Source organism: Montipora foliosa, chromosome 2, assembly GCF_036669935.1.
Source record: "Montipora foliosa isolate CH-2021 chromosome 2, ASM3666993v2, whole genome shotgun sequence".
Taxonomy (NCBI): domain Eukaryota; kingdom Metazoa; phylum Cnidaria; class Anthozoa; order Scleractinia; family Acroporidae; genus Montipora; species Montipora foliosa.
In genome coordinates this window covers 11,541,896-11,549,395 of record NC_090870.1, presented here as the reverse complement: position 1 = coordinate 11,549,395, position 7,500 = coordinate 11,541,896, and positions in this window count along the sequence as shown.

The following is a 7,500-nucleotide window of genomic DNA, read 5'->3' as shown; positions in this document are numbered from 1 at the left end:
TTTACCGACACGGAAAAAATAAATAAATAAATAAATAAATAAAATAAAATAAAACAAACAAACTAAACGCAGACCTCGACTGGGTTTGCCATAGGCAACGCAGTAATAATTTTGGTTTCTTAAGAAAGCTGCAGATTGAAAGATATCGTTTGCCTCCAGTTTTTGCTACTTTCCGTGCAATTGCTCCCGCGTGTAAACACTACTAGTGACTAGTCCCTGCGACGGGTCCCTTCGGGTAAAGTCTTCAGGGGACTGGTTGTAAGGACTGGTCGCAGGGACTAGTCTCCTCGTGTGTGCCGACCTTTTTAATGAGACCTTGGACTCATGAGAATCAACATGATCGTAGTTTGAATTGGCTAACAGTTTGTAGTAAAGTCAGAGTCGCACGGAAACTTGTCATCCAATTGTGTTTGGACGTCAAGGGATCGAATCCAAATTTACGATAAAAAACACAACAACATTGAGAACAATTTTGCGAAAACAAGCAAATGAGAACGTTACGTGAGGACCATCGTTGAACTGTGCCCATGTTTCGTTTTAATTGTATCGCGAAGCTTTTTACGAAGTAAACATTAAAATGTGCTTTTAAAATGTGGAGCTCAGCGAGTCTTCAGTGTCTCTAGAAGTTAGCGTATATTCCCCTCAAAAACTCCAATTTTAGTCGGAAATTCTCTTAATTTCGAAAAACAAAGATGTCCCATTCGTAGCTTCAGTATGTTCCTATTTTTTGGACAAATTTCCACCATAATTGAAAAAAAGATGCCAAACATTCGAAAACAACAGTACAGGAGAACAACAACAAAAACTGAAACAAAAAAATTTGGAAAAACCCGACCCCGACCCGATCCCGGTCCCGGCCCCGGTCCCGGCCCCGCGTTTTCGCTACCACCCACAAAGAAAGAGCAGAAATATTTGGAAATAGTTAGGCAGCTGAAGATATATCAAAAACAGATAAATTTTCTACTCTTACTTGAATTAACTGTTACCGCTAAAAGATTGAAATATAATTTTTCATAGACCTCATTCATTTCAACGATCTTGCAATAGCTGCCGGATTTGCGATCCCAAATGACCAAAAGAATGCAAAGAATGAACTATGTAATTCAATACTTTTGGTGAGAAAACCAAACGAGAAAACAACTGTCAGGAGCTAAAGTATAAAAAGAGGCCATAGAGTGATGTCAGTGGTGTTGGCAGTCACATTTTTCTACCGGTCGGACAAATAATGCCTAATTCAACTTTTTTAAATTCTCTTTTGAACGCAATTTTTGTTAAAAATAAAATTGTGTTCAATTTTTAAAACTGGCCTCCAGTTACTACCGTTACCAACGAAACCGCGAAACACGCATTCCACATGCCTGCATGCGGGTGGTGAGTATGTCGTCACAAATCACAAACATACCGGAAAATTTCCCATGCATAACTTACAATGGCCAGACCAATTGTTTAGTAACCATTGACGTAAAAAATAAATTGCAATTTCTACGCAAAAACGCTACGTTCAAGTGCGCTAAATGTTACGTTTAAGTCATATTTTAGTAGGATTAAAACTGAATTTTGGGAAGTGGAAACCAGCTAAAAATACCTTTCACTGGACCATTTCGGGTATCTACGCTAATGTTGGGAATTTTCTGAACGTTTCACTGTGGAAATGAGAAACGTTGCGTTGCAAATAGCAGTTTGATGAGATTATCTTACTTCTTTCACAGCCACCCGGCACTCGTCACCCGTCACTCGTCACCCGTCACCCGTCACCCGGCACCCGCCACCCGTAGAAAAGGGCTGCCGCATAAAACCTGCAATGATAAGTGTTTTCTTCCATCTTGTACATGGGAAATACCGAACAGCGAGGTACTGGGATTAAGAATGGGTCGGGATGGTCAAACAAAGCGGTCCATTTCGATTGGATCGGTCCAACCGAGAAAAGTGGTCCACCCCGAAAGGAAAACCAATTTTTTTCGTAACTTTTCCGGTTGGACTGAACCGATCCATTCGGTTTTAGACCGAAATTTCCGGAAATTGTTTTAACTGGATCACGCCCATTTCGTCCTGAACGGTGAAATGACTTCCCAAAATCATAACTCTGGAAACAGCCGTAAAGACTAGCTTATTTTTTAAACATCCGGGTCTTCCCTTCGGTGTGGTACCAGTACAGACTTAACAGGAAACAAATGTGATGGTTTGGCTCTAAAAACAAAATCACCAACATGAAGGTTGGTCAAAGTAAACATATTTTGATGAATTTCAAAGAAAAAAATATTTCAATGAACTTCAAATGAATATCAAGGGCTAAAGCCTTTGGTGTGTTGTTAGTAAATCTGACAAGACTTTCTGACAAGGCAAGACTTTTACCGACACGGAAAATAAAATAAAATAAAATAAATAAAACGAACAAATCCCACCCACTTTCCGACTGGGATTGCCATACTGGCAACCCAGTAATTAGTCAAATTTCAAATTGTTTTTTACCTGAAGACTGAGCAGAGTTGAGGACAAATAAACAAAATTATAGATCGTTTTCACTGTCACGCAACAGAAAAATAAAATCGAAGCTGTTCAATGAAATAAGCCAAAAGTTGGAATCTTGTAGAAGACAAATTCGTAAATTACCTCACCATTTCTCAGCTTTGTGCGGTGCATCGTTTCTGAGTTATTTGTCGAAGCGTTTCACGCATTTTTTATAGAGTTTTGTATGGAGCCGCCATGCTGGTGCACCACTGTTGTGCACCAATATGGCGGCCAGAAATCAACATGAACATTTGGAATTCACTTAGCCATGAAAACGCTTATCTTTTAGTCTGGGCGAATATGTACGAAATGAAAGTCCCGTGGTCATGTTTTGCTGAAAGCAAGACACTGCTTTAGATATGTTGAGCGAACCCTAAGGCAAAGGAAAATACATGTTGCCAGTTTTGCAACCTCCTCTGGGGCTTTATAGGGGATGTTTTAGAAACCCCCCTTTACCCCACGCATGAAAACGAGGCTACGGAATAAAAAGCATTCTAACTTCGTTTATTATGGACAAATTGTCGCCAAAATAGCAGGAGAGACGTAAATCGATGTTATCCTTGATATCATGAACACAATTGTCACATGATTGGTCACGTGACTGAATGAGCATGGAAGTGAGGTTAGTTTACCAAAATAGCTTTTGACCTTTCGAGGTCTTTCGACGTTATCTTTACTGCTTCATAAACCTAAAACAACATGAAAAATGTTCATTTTTAGTTCAAACTACTCCGCTTTTGCTGTTACAAGAGGGTCACGTAACCTTAAGCATGAAAATGCGGTACCGGCTGGTAGATGCTCAGCATTTGTAGACAATAGAAAAATCTGACATCAATCCACGCTTATCATTACCATGAGAGCTTGCTTACAATTTTGATGCAGGCACAGGCCATCAAAACACTTATTGTGGGTCTCGAAAGGAGGACTGTTATCAGTTTAGAGATGGGCCTCTATAAACCGGCCAAAAAGCTCCAGACGGGCCGTAGAGATCTTGTTCACTTGATTCTTCGTCCTGGTGAGTTGTCACGTTGTCTTGGCTCAACTCCGAACAATTGGGGGGATTTATCGAAGACAGCGGCATTGATCTTTCCTGGATTGCGGCTGACCTATATGGCCCTACAACTGTGAAGCAAATAATAGATTGCAATCATTTCAAAAGAGGTCAAGCAGCCCACATGGTTACACTTCAAGCTCTGTTTGCCATGTATCAGAATGCTTCTTTCCATGAAGAGCCAGAATTTCTAGAGCGTCTCCAGAAAGTTGCAGAAGATCCTGCCATGGCTTGTGTAAAGAGTGGGGTGCAGAAGGCGTGTGTGGAAATGGTTGAAACCATCTAATCTTCAGATGTCATTACCCGGATGAAGACATTTGATGAAACCCATGACAAAATCCCAGAATTTCAAGTGTTTTGCCAGTATATGACAATGGTTATGAATATGATGTTATTTATGTCAGAAGTTAGAACAGGAGACTAGCTTCATCATCTGACTTCGCTTAAATCGTTCACGAACTATTGTTTTGCGTATGATCGCCTAAATTACCCCCTGTACCTTGAAAAAATGGACGTCTTGCCAAAGTCAACCCCCGAAATTTATGAAGAAGTCCTTCACTAATCGCATTTTCAAGACTTTTGGTAAAAATGAAGAACTCCGGTTGGTTTTTGATAGAGACGACATCCCATTTTCTTTGAAAGAACGCACCTGAACAACGAGGCTGGGGAAATAGAATGCTGTGTATTACCACATTACCCTATCAACCCACATAGTGCGAGTTCCGATGAAAAACCTCCTTTCAAATGCCGCGACAAAGATGGAGCTGGCGGACTATCTGGCCCAGAAGACTATTGATGGTGAGGTTCACAACGGAAGACGAGTAGTTGTAGCATGGAGGTCAGAGTGCACGGGGACAAGAGAAAATTTTTCATAATCTGCAAAGCAACCATGAAGAGGCTGACGCAAAGATAATTTTACATTCTGTTGACGCCACATCCAGAGGTGCGACTGATCTTCGGATAAATTCCCGCGACACGGATGTCCTCGTCCTGGCTCTCAGACGTTATTAAAACCTACACAAGGACACCTTGTGCATCACAGGTACAAGGAGGAACCATAAAAAAATCCAGCTTCATCCAATCTATCGAGCTTTAGGCCCAGAGAGGGCGCCTGGTCTACCAGCCTTTCACGCGTTAAGTGGACGAACAGAAAACACTGGCTGTTTTTCCGCAAAAGGGTAAAGCTTTCACGGACGCTGATGATGAAATCGCCAATGGTCTTTCTCAGCTAGGGGGTAAATCAACGATTCCTATTGACGACAGAATGGCTCTAATCGAGAAGTTGGTTTGCCAGCTGTAAAGTACCCAAAACAGAGATGAATTCAGTGAGTGAAGTGAGAGCTCAATCAGAAGGCAACTCTGCGACAAGCTATCTTAACAACGTTCGCGCTCATTGCTACTGCGCATCCTTACAGCGCACGCAAATTCACATGCCACGTCATGCATCGAGCACGTGCGCTATATAAAATGAACGTCTGAAGCTGCACCAGCTAATGCTGATAAACTAAGTGTTTTTCCTAAAGTTCAGGTGGTAGCAATGTTTTGCCTAATGATAAAATTGTATTAAGTAAGCTTCCTCCAACTTGCTTTCGAATATTCGTTTTGGACAATTTTATATCCATCCTTTTTTTAATTGTTTGTTTTTGTTTAATCGTACAGGTACATAAAAGTGTATCAGAACTGGTCAAAGCATTATTTGATAACCTCACAACAATTGTTTCTCTTTTTTTATAAACACTGCTTAGATTCTTTTTTTGATTTGGTGATAGTTTTACATTGATTTCAAAAAGTTTCATTTCTTGTATATATTATATGTTGTATAATTTGCCAAATTTAATTGAGTGCCAGAGTTGTAATCATTTTTTATCATTGCATATGCCATTAAATCATTGAATATTCAAACTTTGCTATCACTATCGTATTCTAATTCAGGATAAAACACACCATTACCTACTCAACTCGACAATTATTCAAAGATGAATTATCAAGACTAAATGTATCCATTTTGCATGGAGTAGTTTCTTCATGTCGGGATCCATTAGCTTTGGGATAACTTTTTTTAAGATATACAAAAACCTTTTTAACATTATCAATCGAAGCTGATATTGAAAATAACCGCTTGTTCTAGTTGGTTGTGAAACTTCATATAATTCTCTTAAATAATTCCATTTTGATTCTCAGGATAAAACACACCATTACCTACTCAAGTCGACAATTATTCAAAGATGAATTATCAAGACTAAATGTATCCATTTTGCATGGAGTAGTTTCTTCATGTCGGGATCCATTAGCTTTGGGATAACTTTTTTTGAGATATACAAAAACCTTTTTAACATTATCAATCGAAGCTGATATTGAAAATAACCGCTTGTTCTAGTTGGTTGTGAAACTTCATATAATTCTCTTAAATAATTCCATTTTGATTCTTTTATAAACGAGCTTACAAAATTTGAATACAGACTATCTTTTGGAATCAATTTTGGTAACCATAATTCAAATCTGTCTATTACAACTCTTCCATCATCAGTAACGTTTTGCCATGTGAATTAATTCTCCATCTTCGCTTAAAGTGATGTTAAATTGAATCAGCATAGGAACTAACATTTTGCTTTCCAATTCTTCAAAAAAGTTACAACGATTCAGAGGAATAATAACATTAATATGCTTCGCTCCTCCTGTTCCATCAGCTTGAGTAAGAAGCCTACGACATTCATAACCTATATTGTTTGCACCGGTTGTATTATTTGTATCCAAATACCATAAACTATTTTTACCAACAGATCTTGAATAGTCACCAGAATATTCTAAAAGATTTTTCACAAAAGTTACATTATGAAGATTATCAGTATCATATACTATTGTACCAGCTGATTTTATCAGAAGATGTCTTAATAAGGCTATGAGCGCCATTAATAACCCTTATTCTATCTGCAGCAGCATAACCTGCTTTTTTTTTTAACTGAAAACGAACTTCAAAGTATCCATTGTACCAATCAAAAAATGAAGATCTATCATTGATTGTAAATTTGTAACAATTCCTTTCTTGATGTTGATTGTTACCATGCAGGAGCTCTTATTACATCATCTAATTGAAAACGAACATATTCGTTTCTTTGCAAAACTCACTTGTTCTAAAAGACATTATAATATTATATTATATAATTATTTTCGTCTTCTTTTAATACCATCACCAGATATCAAACGGTTTAATACCATATCAGTGCTTTCATTTTGTTTTGACATATCAACAGCTTGTTGAGGTCTTGTAATCATTTTATTTTTTGATTTCCTCATTTCAGAGGATTTTTTCATAATCAGATCGCCAGATTTTTCAACGATAGTTTTTCCGATTTTGTCGCCGCTATGTGATATAGCAGATTCTAATGCTTTTTTACCCAGAGGTTTGCCAACTTTTTTAAAAACTGATAACATAATACTTTTTACAGGCTTCCAAATATTGTTAACAATATACCAGATCCTTTGTGTTGAAATACAAATCTACCAAGTCGTGGATAGTAAAATCTTTTGAGTTCATACGGTTTTATTATACTGTTATGTTAAATTATTCCACTCTTTTTAAAATCAATGAATATGCAACATCGGCTCCGTTTAGGAAGAGCAATCGTCGTTTTCCATCTGTTACCCACATTCTTATTGAAGATACAGTGGTTTTATTGATAGGATTAAAGGTGGTTCGTCTTGGTTCTAAGGTGAAAGAATACGATGGTTGTAGCACGCTGTTACTAAAACTACAAATGATATCCGTATCCTCACCATCAACTAAACTATCATTAATAAGGTCACAATGGATATTTAGAACGTCTGTATCTTGACTCAAATTTGGAACTTTACTACCAATATGTGTCCCACTTGTCAATATCTTTTTGTCAAAACCGATAGGATCATTAAAATCTGATTTTGTTAAATCAAGTCTGACCTGA